Genomic DNA, 22,546 nt, shown 5'->3' with positions numbered 1-22,546 from the left:
TGATACAGCCTATTTATAGTCACTCCTCCCCATCTCTCCCCAGTAGTTCCCAGGATGCCCTGCAGGAATTCTTACACTGAGAGGTGACATGTAAATTAGGGTCACATAACATTAGTATACAGTCATTCACCACAGCAGCTCCTCCTGCCCAGCTCCTTGTCTTGTAAATGAGGTGTAAATATTCCTAAAGTCACTTACTACAATGGGAAATGCTAATTAAACCCTGGCAGGGTAACACCTTGCATTATAATTAGATCTCAGCAGCCTCTGGCCTCTCTATCACCCTGATACTTTCTCTATTCCCCTGATACCCTTTCCATCCCCATGATACCCTCTCTATCCCCCTGATACCCTCCCTATCCCCCTGATACCCTCTATATCCCCCTGATACCCTCTCTATTCGCCTGATACCCTTTCTATCCCCATGATACCCTCTCTATCCCCCTGATACCCTCCCTATCACCCTGATACCCTCTCTACTCCTCTTTCTCGCCCTGACACCCTGCATTTTTTCAAATCTGGTCCAACTTGTCCTTTGGACAATTCAAACCTGTGTATGTGAACCTTTAAAGCCAGCCCCCCTAGCACAACAAAAAACAGGCAAAGAAGCAGCGCTATTGCATTCAATTTTGACACAATTACAAGGCATTGCCTAGGCAAAAATAACACATTTATTAAAACAATTAAAAGGATAACATGTGAATTAATATAAATTAAAATTGATACCCTCTCTTGTTTTATAATTGGCCTTACTGGCTGTAGGAGTCCTCTTTTAGATAAGCTGGGAGAATATGGCAGATATTTTACAAAGTTTGTGTCATCTCACCAAAGATTTTTGAAACAGGTTTTCCTCCTTTGGTTCAAATGTCCTCACCATGATGCGGTTGCACACTGGTGGCAAAGGGCCGCTGTGGGGCTTCCCAAAAAGGCAGATGATGTCCTTGGGTGTGCTAGAGTCAGGATGAGACTCTTTAATTGCCAATTGTTAATAGCCGTGTTTGAGGTTTTTCCATATAGCAATTGTTGCCAGGATACATGCCAGAGATGTGGTACCAAGTAGAGGGTATCTTAAAAAGTCAACACTGATGCATTTCACTGAATTGCATCAGTTTTTCAAGTTCACTTCGAAAAAGCTGAGGCAATACAGCAAAATGCTTCGATAGGAATGGAAGAATTGTATGCAATATCTCCCTAGTGTGGGGTATAATGTGTCAGGGGCATTGTGGGGTTCAGCATATTGTGTAAGAGGCATTGTGGTGTGCAGGATACTATGTCAGGGGTATCATGTGTGGTATTATGTGTAATATCAGCCATCAGCCACCTACCCCTAGCAGGCTGTGGCACACTTCAGTTTGCCAGGGCAGGCCCAACATTTATCTGGATGTGCCCAGCATTTTTTGGTGCACGCCCAGAAAAGGCTGGGGGTATGCCTTGGCACGCCCCAGGCCTGATTACAAGGATATGTCTAAAGTAGACAAAGGAAGAACACAAGGGGTTTTGGGGCACACTTATGAAAATTGATAAGATAAAGGTGGTGTGGAAATGAATTAAATTAAAATATAACTTTTATTACACAAGTTAAAATACATACATTCAATAATTGAATAATTTAGTATATCGTATCATCAAAAAATACAAGAAGACAAAAATGACAAGAAAAAACTTTTACAGTTACAAATTGTACTGTAATTAGGGCGAAAATGATTGACAGCGGGATATACAATTTCAATACATACTAGAGGTATTCTTTTGGCACTGGAAAGTATTGCGTACAGTTATTTAGTTATAAATACTACTTGCACGTCCCACGCTTTATATGATCACACTCTGTTAGATAATCTGGGTTTGGGCATCCACACGGAGAGAGAAATTTGATAGATTTGCTGATGCAGTATAGAGGAAGGCTGCTCACTAGATCCACTGTTGCTTCTGCTTTCTGGGTATGAATACTGCACCGGATATTCCCTAGTGGTCTCCCAAGAAGTACTGATCCGGCCAGTCACTGCTTAGCTGCTGAGTTCGGATGGGGTCAGACCGCTCAGTGATGTATGGCAGTATAACCTTGCAGATGAGAGAGCCCCAAAGTGGTATGAGAAGCTAAGTGCCACTTCTGCTGTTCTGCTGGTGTGATCCAGTTGAATGAGAGAGTGGCAGAGTTGGTATAGAGGTTAGATAGTGGGAAACAAAATTTGGTGATAAGTATGTACCCACTGTTTCTCAGGTGTGTCTGAATTGCCAGCAATGTAGTGCTGTGCAATCATGCACTTACAGGGGTCAAGGAGTTGTTACTCAATAGAAGAGACAATGTTGCACTGTTTAGCAATTTATGCTTAAAATGCTCTTGAAATCAAATAGTGTATCTCATACAACCGCCTCAGAGACAATGACATTTCTAAACGGAAACAGTTTCTGTTTGTAATTTGAGCAATTAAAGAGACAATTTAAGCTATCACATCAGGAATTGAACAATATGCATTCAATGTGCGGTCAGAGACAATCGGTAGGATCATAGTTGGAGAAAAATTAAGCTAGTACAGTGAGAGTTTTGATAGTATGCAAGCAATAGGTTTCAGGTTGCATACACAACAACAGAGCTATAAATACCCTGTAGTAAGAGACTGCATCGATGGGTGTTGTAAATACTGCCTACTTAGATATTAGCAGAGTAATTCTGGAGAGAGGGACACAGTACTTAGCATGGAATTTGTGTCTCCCAAGAGAAAGGGCAAAAAAATCAATGAAGTGCCGTGCTGCTCCCGACAGCTGAGACTGACAAAGTAAAACTGGGGTGAGGGATACAATGATCTCAATTGAATGTATCAAATGCGGGGACACAATATTTGGTGTGGGATGCGTGTCTCCCAAGAGATAGGGCAAATATAAATAAAGTGCCGCGCTACTCACAGCAGGTTAGACTTTGATAAAGTAAATCTGGGGAGAGGGACACAATAATTTCAAATAGATATGTGTCTCAAGAGATAGGACAAATGTAAATAAAGTGCCGCGCTGCTAACAGCAGTTTAGATTTGAATAAAGTTAGTCTGGGGAGAGGGACACAATAATTTCAGAAAAAATGTGTCTCAAATGAAGTGCCGCACTGTATATGGTGGACTTAATCTATACAGATGGAGCTTGCAGGGGGAGACGCACAGTACCGGTACCTGGTATGTGTGTCCTCCGTGGAGCTAAGTAGCGGTGAAGTGCAGCGCTGCGCCCGAAATTCAAACACCCAGTGGTACAGCAATGTGCACGCTGTCTGGGCGGGTGAGTCCGGTAGTCTGGGCTGCCGGTCAGAGCGGCGGCGAGTTCCCTTACCTAAAAATAGGTGTGTGGGGAGGTGCCTATGGATTCCTGTGGGTGGAGACACGTGTTTTGCCTCAGGCGGCTTGTTCACAGTAGCGTGCCAATAACCGTACAATTGGCTTCAAGCATCTAAAGTAGATTGTAGCAGGGCCCTATAATACTTTGGTGGCAGCGTATAAAATATAGCCAACATGTACATGTAAAATGTATATTTTACACATTGCAATAGATATAGGGTATAAATTGGTGAGTTATGGGTGTATGCATGCTACATTGGATGCTACAAATAATGGTGGCCAGTGGTGAGAACAAACTATTAATACTGGTGGGCAGGGGGAAGAAAAAGTATTCAGCCTTCCGGAGAGAGGCGGCGGTGAGGCAGGGGAAGATGGCAAGGTCTTTCATGTCATTTAGAAACATAGAAACATAGAATTTGACGGCAGATAAGAACCACTTGGCCCATCTAGTCTGCCCCTTTTTTTAAACATGTTACCTCAAACCATATTTGATCCTTATTTTTTTGTAAGGATATCAATATGCTTATCCCAAGCATGTTTAAATTGTACTACTGTATTTGTGTCTACCACCTCTGATGGTAGGCTATTCCACTTATCTACTACTCTTTCTGTGAAAAAATTCACATTTCACCTGAATCTTCCTCCCTCTAGTTTCAGTGCATGTCCTCGTGTTCTGTTGCTCCTCTTCCTGTAAAGAATGTCTCCCACCTGTACCTTGTTAAAACCCTTGATATATTTGAAAGTTTCTATCATATCCCCCCTTTCCCTTCTCTACTCTATAGTATACATATTAAGATCTTTTAGTGTTTCCTGGTACATTTTGTGATGTAGGCCATACACCATTTTAGTTGCTCTTCTTTGTACAGTCTCTAATGTATTTATATCCTTCAGGAGATATGGCCTCCAGAACTGAACACAATACTCTAGGTGAGGTCGTACCAATGACCTATACAGTGGCATTATTACTTCTTTCTTTCTACTGCTGATACCTCTCCCTATGCAACCAAGCATCTGACTTAAGAGTTCTGGGATAAGATCCTGCACTTAGGTGCAAGCTCGAACCTGTACGGTGAGTGTGTCACCAAACACACTAAAGGTAACAATGGAAAAAAGAAATACCGACAGGATTTTCAAGCGCTCCTTCTATTCATGTAGCCCGATGTCACTCTGTCTCAGATATTCCTGATAATGGCTCATGTGACATGGAAAAGAAAACCATATAGTGTAATACCCTTAGGTATGACTTCTAGCACAGAAAAATTCTAAATGCCGAGAACCGTACCCTGTATGGTGGTCCACTAAATGAATGGTGGGCAGATCACGCTCAAGTTTGAGGGAGTAGTGCACCTCCAATTGATACTCCAATATTCTCCGAGTTGTTCCACATAGAAAAACCAGAAAATAGGTGCCCAAATGGTGAAATAACGTTTTAATGGTTTAAAATATCATACAATAAAAATTGGGTGGAAACAATGGACTCTCACCAGATCGATGGGTCTACTGTGCAAAAGCAGACATACAGAGCATAAGATGGAAAAACCACAGGCGTCCCTGGATGCTTTCTGTAGATGTTCAAGTCCTGGTGTAATGTCCAAAGTCCACAAGTCCCCTCTGCCAACACGTTTCAGACTATATGTCCTTTATCAAGGCATAGAGACTTATCCCAACACCTGGGTTTTTATACCCACAATCCCAAATGAAAAACTAAGCCTATTTCCAGACATGGATTTCTATCCTCTAATACAATCCCCTTCATTCCCGGATTTTATCGCCGCTTTTTGCGATAGCACGCTGATCTCAGGTGCAAGACTTGATTGCACACATGTTTCCCCTTTATTTCCTGTCCGGCGGCGTCCGCCGGAACTTTCTTGCGTTCCATTGGCGTCGGCGCCGGAAGTCATCTGCGTGTCACCGCTGTTACTGAATTCCTTTATCCGGCTCCGTCCGCCGGAACTTCCGCGCGTTCCACTGACGTCGGCGCCGGAAGTGATCTGCGTATCACCCCGCTGTTTCTTTCTCAGTGAACGTTGTTTCTCCATCCGGCTTGTATTGTTGTATGTTCACCTTACTGGAGATCACCTGTGCGTTCCACTGTTTTTAGTCAGGATGTGGATGCGGTTCACAGCTGATTTTTGGTTCTTAGGTCCCCATATATACAAGGAATTATTAGCGGAGTGCTCGAATCAATGTTGCGGTATCCCATAACATTTAAAACAAGAAGAAAAACCATATTAATATACATTCATAAAAAACTATTTAAAAAGATACTCATAAAAAACGAAGTCATTTAATGGGATACCGCAACATTGATTCGAGCACTCCGCTAATAATTCCTTGTATATATGGGGACCTAAGAACCAAAAATCAGCTGTGAACCGCATCCACATCCTGACTAAAAACAGTGGAACGCACACGTGATCTCCAGTAAGGTGAACATACAACAATGCAAGCCGGATGGAGAAACAACGTTCACTGAGAAAGAAACAGCGGGGTGATACGCAGATCACTTCCGGCGCCGACGTCAGTGGAACGCACGGAAGTTCCGGCGGACGGCGGAAATAGGCTTAGTTTTTCATTTGGGATTGTGGGTATAAAAACCCAGGTGTTGGGATAAGTCTCTATGCCTTGATAAAGGACATATAGTCTGAAATGCATTGGCAGAGGGGACTTGTGGACTTTGGACATTACACCAGGACTTGAACATCTACAGAAAGCATCCAGGGACGCCTGTGGTTTTTCCATCTTATGCTCTGTATGTCTGCTTTTGCACAGTAGACCCATCAAATTTTTTATTGTATGATATTTTAAACCATTAAAATGTTATTTCACCATTTGGGCACCTATTTTCTGGTTTTTCTATGTGGAACAACTCGGAGAATATTGGAGTATCAATTGGAGGTGCACTACTCCCTTAAACTTGAGCGTGATCTGTCCACGATTCATTTAGTGGACCACCATACAGGGTACGGTTCTCGGCATTTAGAATTTTTCTGTGCTAGAAGTCATACCTAAGGGTATTACACTATATGGTTTCCTTTTCCATGTCACATGAGCCATTATCAGGAATATCTGAGACGGAGTGACATCGGGCTACATGAAGAGAAGGAGCGCTTGAAAATCCTGTCGGTATTTCTTTTTTCCAAGCATCTGACTTGCCTTCTTCATTGCTTTGTTACATTGCCTACCTGATTTTAAGTCCCCTGAAATAGTGACACCTAGATCCCTCTCTTCCTCAGTAGTTTCCATTATAGTGGCATTTATACTATATTGAGTCTTTGGATTTCTGAGACCCAAGTGCATGATTTTGCATTTTTTGGCATTAAACTGTAGTTGCCATTCTCTTGACCATTTCTCTAATCTACCTAGATCCTCAATCATTTGTTTTAACCCTCCTGGTGTGTCTACCCTGTTGCATACCTTTGTGTCATCTGCAAAAAGGCACATTTTACCCTCAATTCCATTTGCAATATCACCAATAAAGATATTAAAAAGCACCGGTCCAAGTACAGATCCCTGGGGTACTCCACTTGTAACCTTTCCCTCCTTTGACTGTACTCCGTTTACTACAACTCTCTGTTTTCTGTCCTGCAACCACGCTCTTATCCATTCAACTATCTTAGAATCCAATCCCAAGCTTTCAAGTTTATTTAACAGTCTGCGATGTGGGACAGTGTCAAAAGCTTTACTAAAGTCTAGATAAGCTACATCTACAACCCCACCTTGATCTATTACTTTAGTCACCCAGTCAAAAAAGTCAATAAGATTTGTTTGACATGATCTTCCCCGAGTAAACCCATGCTGTTTTGGATCCTGTAAATTGCTGGTTTTGAGATATTCCACAACTCTTTGATTTAAGAGTGTTTCCATCAATTTCCCTACTACTGATGTAAGGCTCACTGGTCGATAGTTGCTTACCTCTTCCTTGCTTCCACTTTTGTGCAGTGGGACTACATTCGCTGTTTTCCAGTCCTCTGGGATTACTCCAGTAGCTAGTGACTGGTTGAATAATTCTGTTATTGGTTTTACCAGCTCCCCTTTAAGCTCCTTTAGTATCCTTGGATGTATCCCATCTGGCCCCATTGATTTATCCACTTTCAGTTTTGAGAGTTCTGTGAGGACTTTCTCCTCTGTAAATGTACTTGTCTCTCTCTCAGTTTTCTGACTATACTTGCAACTTAACTGTGCCCCCTTCCCCTCTCTTTCAGCAGTGAATACTGAGCAGAAATAATTATTAATATTATCTGCTATTACATTGACCCCCACAAGAAAACTTCCACTCTAATTATTCCACTTTTTGTTTTTCTCCTTTCACTTATATACCTAAAAAAAGTTTCCCCCCTTTACCCACTGACTGGGCCATTTTCTGTTCAGCCTGTGCTTTTGCACATCTGATTAACTTCTTAGCCACCTTCTGTCTAACAAGATACACCTCTTTGTCCTCATTCTTCTGTGTCTGCTTAAATTTCTTAAAGGTTAACTTTTCACATTTGGTGCTGCATACACACATATTGATTTGTGAATTGACATGAAAGATATTTAGAGGATTGAGCTTCATGTCCGGCAGATGCCAAGGCTCATTATTGACACGCGGGGGCATGCATAATTAATGAGACAATGCATACACATTAGATGACATTGGCCTTAGTATTGCTCAAAGGCTCTTTCTGATTAATATTGATGGTAATATCTTCTAGTGTGTATGGGCCTTTACCTATGAAACACATGCAACATCCAGACAATCAGAGTAACTTCTTATGTGATTAATAATTGTTATTCTTGTAGTAAGACATTTACTACAGTAATAGCATTTAACATGGTTTCAATCTGGTGTGAATCCTTTGATGTGAAACCAGATGGGTCTTCTGGGAAAAACATTTTCTGCATTCAGAACATGTAAATGGTCTCTCTCCTGTGTGACTCCTCTGATGTATAACAAGATTGTGCCTGTTAATAAAATACTTGCAACACTCAGGACATGTAAATGGTCTCTCTCCTGTGTGACTCCTCTGATGTGTAACAAGAAATGACTTTCGTGTAAAACACTTGCTGCATTCAGAACATGTAAATGGTCTCTCTCCTGTGTGACTCCTCTGATGTATAACAAGATTGTGCCTGGTAATAAAACTCTTGGTACACTCAGAGCAAGTAAATAATTTCTCTCCTGTGTGACTCCTCTGATGTCTAACAAGATTTGACTTGTGTGTAAAACACTTACTACATTCAGAACATGTAAATGGTCTCTCTCCTGTGTGACTCCTCTGATGTGTATCAAGATCTTGTTTGGTGATAAAGCACTTGCTACACTCAGAACATGTAAATGGTTTCTCTCCTGTGTGACTCCTCTGATGTATGAGAAGATGTGATTTACTTATAAAGCAATTGTCACACTCAGAGCACAGATGTGGTCTCTCTCCTGTGTGACTCCTCTGATGGATGAGAAGCTGCGATTTACGTATAAAGCATTTGTCACACTCAGAGCACAGATGTGGTCTCTCTCCTGTGTGACTCCTCTGATGTCTGAGAAGCTCTGATTTACATGTAAAGCGTTTGTCACACTCAGAGCACAGATGTGGTCTCTCTCCTGTGTGACTATTCTGATGTCTAAGAAGCTGTGATTTATATGTAAAGCGTTTGTCACACTCAGAGCACACATGTGGTCTCTCTCCTGTCAGACTCATCCTGTATTAGATGAGATACAAATAAGCTGTACAAAGTTTCTTCTACCTGGAAGATGTGAATAGATCTTGTGAGTTCCCCAGAGCTGTAAGAAGAAATTCTATCTGTAGTTGGCTTGATCAGAGAACAATGTTTCCACAATGTCTTCTAATATTCTTAGTGGGATTCTGGCTTCTTAATTTTTCTGTAAGAAAAAATATAATATTTAAAAGCATAACGGTTACTGGGGAAATTCTGTTCTTACAGTAATAATGTCAGGGTGGGCCGGGGGCATGCAGCGTGGGTTATGGGTGTTACCCATGGGAATGTGGGTGTGCCAATGTATGCTACAGGGTGGGCTGCTACCATCACAGACCATCAGCTGCCCAGGGTGTCTTTGTCCCAGCACAAGCAAATAAACATCAGTTTACACTGACTTTTATTTGCGAGCCCAGGAGAAATCATCCGATAGTCGGTGACTATTAAATCATTTCTCCTGCAGCGGATACATGTGAGGGGGCGTGTCTTCTGTGGGGCGGGCTCTCTGGCACTCAGTAATCTGTCATGTTCGCATGTTACCAAATCAATCAGAATAACACCCAATGTGACAATTTATACAAATATAAAACAATTGTAAATGACTGGGTCATATGTGTTAGTGTACATAAATATATCATGTTCCTCATACAAAATAACATTGGTAGAAAATAGAGGGTTGTAGTAAATGGAACAGTCACAGGAGGGAAATGACACCAGTGATGAACCCCAGGGATCTGTACTTGGGTCAGTGCTTTCTAATGTCTGTATTGGTGACCTTGCAAATAGTATTTTTGCAGATGACACAAATGTATGTAACAGGGTAGACACAGCAGGAGGGGCAACAAATGACTGATAATCTAGGTAGACTAGAAGAATGGTCAATAGCATGGTAACTACAGTCTAATGCCAAACAATGCAAAATCATGCACTTGGGTCTCAAAAATACAAAGGCTAAATATATTGGAACTATATTGGGAAGTACTGAGGAGGAAAGGAATCTATGAATAATGATTTCAGGTGACAAATGGCCGGTAAGCAATGTAACAAAGCAATGAGGAAGGCAAGTCAGATGCTTGGTTGTACAGGGAGAGGAATCAGCAGCAGATAGAAGTAATAATGTCACTGTGTAGGTCATTGGTCGGCCTCATCTAGGTACTGTGTCCAGCTCTAGAGGCAATATTTCCATAATTATATAATTACATTAGAGAGATGGTACATGGACACTGAAATGGTGCATGGCCTACATCATTACACGTATCCAGAAAGACTAAAACATCTCTGTGTAGTTTGGCTCAGAAAAATGAAAGGGGGACATGATATAGACATTCAAATACACCGATGTTATTAACAAGGTCCAGGAGGGAAAGAATTTTCAAATAAAAATAAGTTTTAGAACACAAGGACATGCACTGACACTGCGGCAGGGGAGGGAGGTCTGGGAAAAATTTGGTAAACATTTTTTAAACAGTGTTGGACAAGTGGAATAGCCCCCCATCAGAGGTGGTAGATGATAAGACAGTTGAGCAATTTAACAATGCACAGAATAGACATAAGGATATCCTTACATAGAAATAAGGATCAAAAAGGAGTTGAGGTAACAATATAGTTAAAAATGGACAGACTAGATGGGCCAAATAGTTCTTCTCTGCTGTCAAGTTTTATAACAAAAACTACAAAATAGTATTTACAAAATTGTAATTATATATAATATATTAGAATGAATTGATAATACAATTACCTTTTTGTCTTATGTTTGTCTGTCTCTCTCTTACTCCTCCGTCCTCCCAGCTCTCCAACCAGTAACTGATCCAGCAGCTCCTCCGTCAGATCCCAGTGGCCTGATACAGCCTATTTATAGTCACTCCTCCCCATCTCTCCCCAGTAGTTCCCAGGATGCCCTGCAGGAATTCTTACACTGAGAGGTGACATGTAAATTAAGGTCACATAACATTATTATACAGTCATTCATCACAGCAGCTCCTCCTGCCCAGCTTCTTGTCTTGTAAATGAGGTGTAAATATTCCTAAGGGAACATACTACAATGGGAAATGCTAATTACACCCTGGCAGGGTAACACCTTGTATTGTAATTAGATCACAGCAGCCTCTGGCATTGACAGAAAGACCTGATATACATAACACATATAGACATATACTTAGCACCATAACATTCTGTTTGAATTTTTTTTAAAGAATAAAAATTGTGGTATTGTTGAGGCACAATGTATTGATAACAAATGCTGCCTGTTACTGCCTGATGCTGATCAGTTGTACGATGAAGGATATGCTGAGTCTTTATATGATGTTTAACTATCTTTTCTTGATGTAAAACTCCAATATAGAATAAGAACACCAGGACATATCACAGATAGAAGATATTATGTTATTATGTTAAGAAATAAAGATGATCCAGGAAATTGGCACAACTTTAAAAGTTATGATGTCACGGGCTCCTGTGGGGATCACCACAGCAATCACCTAGTAACAGCACATCAGAGGCCAAATAAATGCTCCAATGAGTATAAGCAGCAGACACATCTCACCGTCATCTGAGGAGATCGGAATCAGATCTTGTAGAATTGCTGCAATGATAACACTACTGTATTACAGAAATAAGAGGAGACCTGTGTGGGCTGAGGAACACAAGCTGTGGGTGATAGACCAGCACATTATTACACATTTGGGACCTCTACCTTGTTATGTAAATGATGGAGGTATATTCGATATTTGAAGAATACAGAAGCATTTTCTAATGGAAAAAGTACAATTGGCCACCACAGAGGGTGATACATTGTATAATAATATCAGCATCTAAATATTACCATATAGAATCGGGAGGCAGTTATGATCAGAATATTGTTTATTAAGTTAGAGCATATTTAAAGCTGATTTATGAGCATTAGCTGTTTGCAGCCTAGATAATAATATTGTAGGCAAGGATGGAGACATCATCCAAGATTGGTCCGATTTTGCTTTGGAAGCTAATAAACTTCTATATGAATCCCAAACTTATGAAAATATAAAATATCATACAAATAATAAACTGAGTGAATCATTATTTGTATTTGTTTAAAAGTGTTGATTATGTTTGCATTCAATTCCCAGTAGCCATTCTTTATAGTTCTAGATACGATATCTGGTAAAGTGATTCTGAATCATTGGATATTCCCTACTCTCCCTACAATGTTAGAAGTTCATAGTCTCTTACTGAAGACTCTCTACTATGACAGGTTCTCCTCCTTTCCTGAAATACAAGAAAGAGCAGATAAATTCTATAAGAAATGGGGGCCATATATAGATTTGCTATGGCTGAATGAACAGGGAATTTTTTTCAAGTTTTTGAAGTAACAGATTGGTATCTGTTGCCCAGAGATGTGTAGAGGACAGCGCTGTATAATACTTCATATATGATTGCAGCTGAGTAAGTGGGTATACTACAAATACCCTGTTCAATTCTGGAGCAAAGGGGGGTGTACTCTGCGCAAGAGCATATATGGATCAAAGCGACATATTTCTAATTAATAATACTCCTTATAGGTGAACTGATTTTTTGAAAATGTATATTGTGGAAGCTTATACAGAAAACGAAAGGATTTATAAATATAGGAATGAAATGCATTAATTATTTTTAAAATAGAATACCGGTGTACACATGGGGAAGGTTAGACATACAAAACATATAAACACCTGGAAAGGAAAGGTGTTAAAAAAAGGTTGATAAAAGTTGATAAAAAGCTTTTAAATTAGCTTTCTCTTCCTTGTAATTTCACCCCCCCCAAATATTGTGGGGTGTCAGTCTATTTGCAAAATAGCTCGCCTCTCTGCATCCCCTGCCCGGCTCTCTGCGTGCAGCCCAATGCCCCACTCGGCTCACAGCTCCCTCCGCCTGCAGCTCCCCGGGAACTGCATGTGATAAATTGCATGCAAATTATTACATGCAAAACTTGTCACCTCAAGTGCCAAATCATGTGGGGTCCCCACCCGGGACCCCGGATAATTAGATCCAACTTGTCCTTCGGACAAGTCGGCCTAATGTATGGGGTCCTTTACTCAGCATCCTGAAGAAGCCATTGCTTTAGCGAAACTAGTCGATTGTCCAAACAGCATAAAACGGGAAGTCTGCCGGCAGTCCCTCAGCAACTTACAGCCCCATTGGTCAGCATAAAACCACATGATATACAACCTTTTTTTTAACAACTTTCCTTTCCAGGTGTTTAAATGTTTTTTTTATGTCTAATTTTCCCGGTGTGATTACTGTTATTAGGTTTTAAAAATGATTAATGCATCTTATTCCTATTTTTATATATAATTTTGTTTGTTTTCTGTATATGCTTACTCAAAAAAATAAATTCACCTATATGGAATATTATTAATTAGAAATATGTTGATTTGATCCATATCTGCTTTTGCGCACAGTACACCCCCATTTGCACCAGAGTGGTATCTGCTTAGACATCTTGCAGCACCTTCCATTATAGCCGGGTAACACCACATTTGTATGGAACATTATTCAATTTGCTGCCTAGGTTCTTTTACATTGTAATGCGATTGCCTTCACCTATCTTTATAATGTCATATATAGTTGTACACCTGAGAATGTTACTCTCATTTTCCCTACCCTTCCCCATCCCCATAGCCCTACCTTTATTGTCTAATCATTGTTCTTTCTCTGTTTTCATATATATGTGAATTATTATTTGCTTTGTGATTTTAAGAGATTGGATAAACAGTGTTTTTTGTATCTATTCCATATCAAATATTTGTTAAAATTTGACCTAGTATCTAAATAATCTTTACTTATTTACTGTTTTTATTTGATCTATTGTCTTACTATTTGCTACTATCTTTTTGATTTCTCATTTACTCTGATTTATATTCTTTTATTTGATGATTTCATCTTAAAATGTAAACAAATGTACCTAAAAAAATTCCCAGTAATGTAAATGATGTATTAGGTTTAAAAAATACATAACATTTAAAAATACCACCAGGAAGATTTGTGGGAATTACTTATATGTACACTAATCTTTGACATTGTATTGATTTAATTAAAAATACAGGATAAGATTTCTTTAAAATTATAAATCAAAGTTTCTATACATCTTTTAAAAATTCTCAAATACATAATCTGGAAAATAAAACTATGTAAGGGTTACTATTGGTGTCCTGACCATGTATATACCTATACCACATGCAAAAGATGGCAAACAGATCAATTTGTAATAACAGAAATCTTTTATATAACCTCATTCAGAATAATAAACCAGAAAACAAAACAAAAGAATTATTCTAATCAATGGAGTAATAATAACCTTAGGAGTAATAATGCACTTGCATATACATTTCTTTAGGGGAATCTATCTTTCCTCATAAGCGCAGTTTCATCCTTATTCCTTTTATATGCTACATTAATTCTGTATGTCTAATTATGTTACAGTTTAGCAGTGATGCATTGTTACACTAAGTCACATGTCTTCAACCTGTGGCCCTCCAGATGTTGTAGAACTACATTTCCCAGCATGCCCTGATAGTTTTGGCATGCTCTTATAAAAAAAAATGTAGCAATGCATGTTGGAACATAAAGTTTCACAACATCTGGAGGGCCATAGGTTGAAGACCCATGCACTAAGTGCTTGTCGATATGTAGAACAAGTCTTTCTGCTGAAACTCTGGCCAGACAATAGGTGACTCCTAAACAAAAGGTCCCTGTGGTGACATAACAGGAGGCCAGAGGCTGCTGTGATCTAATTACAATAAAAGGTGTTACCCTGCCAGGATGTAATTAGCATTTCCCATTGTAGTAAGTAAATTAAGGAATATTTACACCTCATTTACAAGACAAGGAGCTGGGCAGGAGGAGCTGCTGTGGTGAATGACTGTATACTAATGTTATGTGACCCTAATTTACATGTCACCTCTGGGCATCCTGGGAACTACTGGGGAGAAGGGATACAGTCATTAGTTCTACAGTAACTAGTTCAACAAGCATTGGGTCGACACCACTAGGTTGACATGCAGCAAGGTTGACATGGGTCTACGTCGACATGACATTAAGTCAACACTAGGTCAATATGGGCTAGGTCGACATGGGCTAGGTCGACAGTCACAAGGTCGACATGGGATTTTTCACTGTTGCTTGAGCCAACATGTGCCGACAGGCGGTATTTCATGCCCTACCATCCACTAGGGCGTGGTGGGAGAATAAAATAGTGTACCGAGCGTAGCGAGGCACCGCGCTTGAAGCGAGCAATGCGAGGGGATGCGTTGCACTTCAAACGGTATCCATGTCCACTGTGTCGGAAAAAAGCGAAAAAAAACCATGTCGACCTTTTGACTGTCGACCTAGCCCAGGTCGACCTAACACTAGTGTCAACATAATGTCATGTCGACCTAGACCCATGTCGACCTAGATCCATGTCGACCTTGACCAATGTCGAACTTACTGCACGTTGATCTAGTGGTGTTGACCAAATGCTTGTCGATCTAGTTATGGTCGACTAAACGTTCCCAACTCGGGGAGAGATGGGGAGGAGTGACTATAAATAGGCTGTCTCAGGCCACTACAATAACCACACAATTATACATTAATTCCCCAATCTACTATCAGATCATAATTTTTATGTAATAACCTTTTGTGGCTCTTACCGACTATGGGGGAAATTTACTAAGCAAAATATGTCTAAAAAATTTGCATTTGTATTTATGGCACATTCATATCTGTATTTACAAATAGGAATGTATAGTCCATCGGAAAATATAAATAGGAATCGCCATTCAAAATAATGGACATTCCTAATTTAGCAGTAAACGGCCGTAATTGCCGGCAAAATACGCCAGGAAAATACACTTAATTTTTCTGGCGTATTTGGCTTTAGCCTGCACGGATCAGTCAGATCCAAGCAGGCTTCACTGTGTAAAAAAAAAAAAAAAAAATTATGTGGGGTCTCATTTTATTTTGGGTCTCATTTTATTTTGGGAACCAAGCTCCAGGGCTGTGGGTACCGGTCTGATAAATGATGTAAAAAATTGGGTTTTGTTGTGGAACTATGAGTCCCAACAAGCCTGGAACGCATACTGGGACTTGGAGAACAACAAGTCCCAGCATGCGGCCCATTAAAAAAATCTGTGCACTACAGAATCGTCTGTGGCCCCACAGAGAGTTCAGGGAAGAAGTCTTGAAGGTTCTTGATAACGTTTGAATCATTGATGTTGTCTCTGAGACATGCAGATATGTATCCACTTTGGAAACTGGACATAAACTGATCTGGTGGGCTTAAGGTCCCAAAGGTTATAGTAGTTTATATTACTAGAAAGTTCTATAAATGACATCCGGTAATTTACCATCAACTCCCATTGTAGTGACATTTGATTCTGGGGGGGGGGGCAGATGCAGGAGGGATGCAGCTGCATGCTCTGTCTTGTGGTGGCTGGTCCCCAGTGAGCTTTCCTCTCCCACAGACTGATGGAAATAAGAAGCCGCATCTGGAAGTAATGTCAATGTGACTGGGTTTCCCTTTGACAGAGTTGGACTGCTCTGCAGATCCCTCTTGCAATTGTACTGAAGCATTAGAAATTACAAGGGAAGACATTTTTTAAATATCTCTTCCCAGGTAAGTTTGTTAGGAATAATTGCTCTTTGGGAAATAATCAATTAGAAAATAAAATGTCAAACCTGTGCTCAAAGTGGGGTTCTATACAGCAACATAACATACCAGCAGGACTTTTCCTTCTGTTTCCTTTTTATTTTCAATATGCTTTTCATAATTTTTCCAATGAAGCTGCGATGAAACACATTGATTGATAATGCTCAGAGATCCTGTTAGTGAAATCCAGCACCAGATCCCCTATTTATTTATTTACAGTTTCTTATATAGCGCAGCATATTCCGTTGCGCTTTACAATTGGAAACAACAGTGATCAAACAAACTGGGTAGATACAAACTGACATGGAGGCAGGAGGGCCCTGCTCGCATGTTTACAATCTATAGGGATAATAAGAGGGATACATAAGGATAGATTTTCATTGCATGGCAGTCCCACCAGATTACAAGACAGTCCTGATGGGATGCAAATAGATATAAATGCTATTGGTGGTTGTGTGGGGGTTCCTGAATATGATAGGCTTGCCTGAAGTGGGAGCAAGTAATGAGTGTGGATGAGAGATGCAGATCTTGTGCAGAGCGGAGAGGTCGGGTGGGGATATATTTTGAGATAAGCAAAGAGATATAAGTCGGTGTAGTCAGAGTGATGGCTTTGTATGTAAGTAGAAGTATTTTATATTGAATACTGTCAATAAGGCAACCAATGGAGGGACTGACAGAGTGGATCAGCAGACGATGAGTTTCTAGCCAGGAAGATCAGTGTTAGTGTTTTTCAGTGTCTTGTGTAAGGTATGGATGAATTTTGGATACGTTTTTTTAAATGCATGTAACATGATTTAGAGACAGATTGAATGTGAGGAATGAAGGATAGTTCAGAATCGAGGATGACTCCTAGGAAGCGATCTTGTGGATTAGGATTAATTGTTGTGTTCTCAACAGTGATAGAGATATCAGGTTGGTAACTACTCTTGGCTGGTGGGAATATAATTAATTCTCTTTTGGAAATGTTGAGTTTGAGGTGGCAAGATGACATCCAAGATGAAATGGCAGAAAGACATTCAGAGACACGGAGCAACACTGATGGTGACAATTCCGGTGAGGAAAGATAGATTTGAGTATCATCAGCATACAGATGATACTGAAATCCAAAAGAGTTGATTAATTTCCTAAGTGAGGAGAAAAGTAATTTCTTAAGTGAGGAGTTATAGATTGAGAAAAGCAGAGGACCTAAGACTGAGCCTTGTGGTACTCCAATGGACAGAGGTAGTGAGGAGGAGGTAGAATCAGAGAATCAAACACTGAAAGAGCAATTAGATAAGTAGAAAGAAAACCATGAAATGACTGTGCTCTGAAGATCTAGAGATTGTAGTGTTTGTGGTTTACAGTGTTATAGGCATCTGAGAGATCTAGAAGAATAAGAAGTGAGAAATGGCCTTTCAAATTAGCAGTGGCCAAATCATTGACTACTCCATCTCTGTGGAGCGTTGAGAGCAAAAGCCTGACTGAAGTGGGTTCAATAAGTTGTAGGAGTTAAGAAAGTGTGTGAGGCGAGTGTAGGCAAGTCTCTCAAGTAGCTTGGAGAGGCATGGGAGGGTGAAGGAGGGTAAAGAGGCATGGGAGCTGAGAGATAGGACGGTAATTAGAGAGACAGTTTGGATTAGAATTTTTAGAATGGGAGTAACAAGTGCATGCTTGAACAGAGAAGGAAAGATACCAGTAGAGAGAGAGAGGTTACTGATTTTAGATAAGCTTGGGATAAGCACAGGAGACAGAGCTTTACTGAATTGTAAGGGTATAGGATCAAGAGGAGAGTTAATGGAGTAGGAAGATGAGAAGAGTGTGGATACTTCATCCTCACTTGTGGGGTCAAATGAGGAGAAAGTGGCAAAGGGCTCAGGAAAGGAAGCAAGCAAGTCACTGGCTGACGAAGAGCATGCCATTTCATCTTGGATTTTAGCACTCTTTTTCTTGAAGAAGGAAGCAAGCTCTTGCGCACTGATATCAGCAGGTGGGGAGGGTGAAGGAGGGTAAAGAAGTGATTTAAATGTATTAAAAAGTCGCTTGGGGTTAGTGGCATGAGAAGAGATGAGAGATTGAAAATAAGTTTGTATAGCAGTGTCCAGAGCATTACGATAGGAATGGTAGGTAGTCTTAAATGTGACAAAGTCACTTGGATTTTGAGATTTACGCCACTGATAGTTTTTGAAGGTGTCTTTTTAATTTAGAGTGCCATGATTGGCATCTAATCCTACGTGGATTGTGAGGAGTAGCTGGAGCAGCTTCATCAAGGGCAGTTTGTAGAGTCTGGTTCAGGTGGGTTACAGCTGTCTCAGGACAGGCAATTGTAGAAATGGTTGAGAGCAGTTGTTGCAGAGAGGTGGAAAGTTGTTGTCTTACTGAGAAACGAAAATGAGGCTTGGTTCACAAATAATAAAGATGGCCGCGGCTCCCTGAAAAATAAAAACGAGGCTTGGAATCCAAATAACAAAATGTCTGCCGCTGTCTATATATAGCAGCAGAGCCAAAACGAGGCTTGGAATACAAACCAGGAAGTGCGGGAGCGCAAGACGCGCGAACTGGCACACTATTAAAAAACGCCACTTGTACACCTGATAGCTCAAACTGAGAAAGCTGCCGATAAGCACACAGGCGGAGAAACGCGTTTTTGAGCTTTACAGACACCTATTCCTTCAGGCTATACCGGCCAGTTACATCTCACAGTGGACATCATTCCATCCAGTTACATCACTGGTAAAGGAGGAGGAAAACGTGCCACCCACAGAATTTCACCTGCATAAGGAGGCGCATCCACCTGTAAATCACTGTTGAAGGACTGGTAACTATAAACGGATTACAAAATGCCAATAAGGAACTAATACCATGCCTTGTCATTTCCAAGCCTGCTAAAATTGCCTCTAATCCAAAACAGCCAGCAATTTATGTTATATGTTGTATGTCATTCTGTTGTGTATGTGTTTTTTATTATTGTACATTGCTATGGTGAAGTGCACTTCACTCATATATTTATATGCTTAACTTTGCAAAATAAATACATCAAAGTATTTTACTATATTTCGTGTTTAATGTTTATTCAGGTCAGACTGCGCTTCTTAAATTGACAGCGTCCCAATTTTGGGACAAAATCACTTCACAATTCTTTTCCCAGTATCTTGAAGAGGCTACACATCCTCTCTTACAAGCGGCAGCAGTCTCATCTGTTATTTTAACCATTTTAATCGTATTGTGATCCACATCACCAATTATAGTGCTTCCAGCGCTCTTATAGTGCCCCTAGGGACACTCCACCCCCTTTGTTGTTTGGAAAGCCCAGGTGGGCGATAGATAGCTGCAACACGCAGAGAGAACGGGGTGAAAACCTGATAGAGTGAATGTGAGTGAAGGAACCAGTGGTTGGACTGTGTATGTGCACAGCTGGGACAGTAATATACATACCCCACCTCCTTTACTGTTACCATGCCTGGAGGTGTGTGTGAAGTGGAAACCACCACGTGATAGTGCTGCAGGGGAACCGGTGTCTGATCTCTGTGAAAGCCAGGAGATTAAAATTGCAAGAGATGAAGAGGTTGTGGATTGATGTTAATTTATTACAAACAGAGCGTGCATTTAGTAAGGCACAATTTAGTGACTTGGAGGGTGATGGGATACATGTGACAATTATGAGGTTGGCTAGATTTCTATAATGTTTTGACCCAGCTGAATGTGATAGTGGCAGGTGATTAGGGCCTGGATTTGTGGATATATCACCAGCTAATAAAAGCAGAAGAGCTAAATAAATGTTGTGGAGGTTTGTGAATATTTGGTATAGTGACAAGTTTTGGATGATAAAGTGCATGTGGAAAAGTAAGTAAAAAGCTCATGAGTGTTCAGAAGAGGGGAGTGAATAATGGAAGCAGAAATGTGCACAGAGGGGATAGATGTAGGGGTATTGCAGGATAAATAGATTTTTAAAAGAATTCCCCTAGAACACAGAGATATACCTGTAGGTCACCCAGCCAGCAAGTACTCACCGGTGAGTGTGGCAGTGTGGGAGTAAAGTAGACAATTTTTGTTTATCTGCAGCAGTTGTGTTCTAGATTTCAACAACAGGAAAAGCAGAACTTTCCTGGAAAGATCCCCACATGGACAACATCAGACAAAGGTGTCTGCCACATCTTCCAGATATAGACACTAGGCTTTATTCTGGTTGACTTGCTCGGATGCAAATTTGCATCCTTGTGATACATCCTAACCCCACATTGCGAATGCTTAGCCACTCATTCGCAAGCGGGATTTATTCGCAAGGCTTGCAAATAGATGTTGTACATGAACATCCATTCGTATGCCAGTAGGATCCTCCCCCATCTTTCGATGGTCGCCGACCACCGACTGATGGCGACGGTGTACTCATATGCATACCATTTACAATTTAAGGTATTCAGTACACACACATGTTCTACCTAATATTAAAGGAAGTCATTTTTATTGAAATGTGTTGGTTGCTTCAATAGTTTGTCCCTCACATGCCCCTCCTGCCCAACTACAGCATGTCCCTCACATGCCTCTCTTACCCAACCACAGCATATGCCTCACATGCCCCCTCCTTCTCAGCCACAGCATGTCCCTCACATGCCCCTCCTGCTCAGCCAGAGCATGTCCCTCACATGCCCCCTCCTGCCCAACCACAGCATGTCCCTCACATGCACCCTCCTGCCCAACCACAGCATGTCCCTCACATGCACCCTCCTGCCCAACCACAGCATGTCCCTCACTTTCCCATTCCTGCACAGCCACAGCATGTCCCTCACATGCCCACTCCTGCCCAACCACAGCATTTCCCTCACATACCCTTCCTGTTCATCCACAGCATATCCCTCAGATACTCAGCCCTGCTTACCAACAGCATGTCCCTTACAAGTCTCCTCTTGCCCACCCACATCATTTCCCTCACATGCCCCCCTGAACCCCCACAGCAAGTAACTCACATATCTTCTCCTGCTTACCCACTGCATGGTATTCACATGCACCCTCCTGCCCAACCACAGCATGTCCCTCACATGCCCCCTTCTGCCCACCCGCAGCATACCCCTCATATGTTTGCTAATGCTTACTCACAACATGTCACTCACATGCCCCCTCCTGCTCACTCACAGAATGTACCTCATGTGCCCCCTCATGCACACTTGCATCATATCCTTCCCAAGCCCACTGATCCCCTGCAGTATCTTTCTCACATGCCCTTTTCTGCCCATCCACAGCATGTCCCTCAAATGCTCCCTCCTGCCATCCACTGCATGTGCCCCACATTTTTCCCTCTTGCCTACCCACAGCATGTCCTCCAATTACATCTTCCCAAACCTGCCAATGTCTCATTGCAAAATGGACAAAAGTAGCCATGTTGAGTGGCATGCCCCTCTGCTCTCCCACAACATATCCCACACACTTTCTGTCAGGCTCACCCAAATTGTGCCCATTCACCCCTATCTCTGTCACTAGCCCTGTCCTCCTAAAAACACATTCCTTTTGAGTGTCCCTTCTCCGCTGTGCACAACACAACACCACGAAGTGAACAATAAATGCCTTTGTATTTGCCATACCCCACATCAAACATCCCACTTCTACCACTGGTTCTAGCTCAAGGTCAAACAAAAACATAAATGTACAGTATTACATAGTTTAATCGTTATTCATGAGAATACAATAAACTGTTACACCAGTGCACTACACCCAGAACACTGCTATTCTGTCTCTTGTGTGTTGTATATTATTGTATTGTACAGCATGTCAGTAGTGTCACCCCCTTATGTCATTGCTTCTTGTATTGGTGCACTGGTGCAGAGGATGGATGTAGATGAGCATTTTTCCAGGTTTTCTCCAGGTTTTTTTTTTAGCAATATTGATTTTAATAAAAAAAATATTATATTCAGAAAATAAA

The 22,546-nt window shown here is 41.0% G+C and overlaps 1 pseudogene; it reads right to left on the bottom strand.

Moving 5' to 3' along the window:
- Positions 1 to 1,943: 1,943 nt before the first annotated feature.
- Positions 1,944 to 2,060, bottom strand: LOC146054614 (5S ribosomal RNA; annotated as a pseudogene).
- Between the last annotated feature and the right edge of the window lie 20,486 nt (positions 2,061 to 22,546).

Source organism: Crinia signifera, unplaced genomic scaffold, assembly GCF_055691185.1.
Source record: "Crinia signifera unplaced genomic scaffold, ASM5569118v1 HAP2_SCAFFOLD_272, whole genome shotgun sequence".
NCBI classification, from domain to species: Eukaryota; Metazoa; Chordata; class Amphibia; order Anura; family Myobatrachidae; genus Crinia; species Crinia signifera.
Note: the sequence above shows the minus strand (reverse complement) of the source record. Positions and strands in the feature narration are given on the sequence as shown.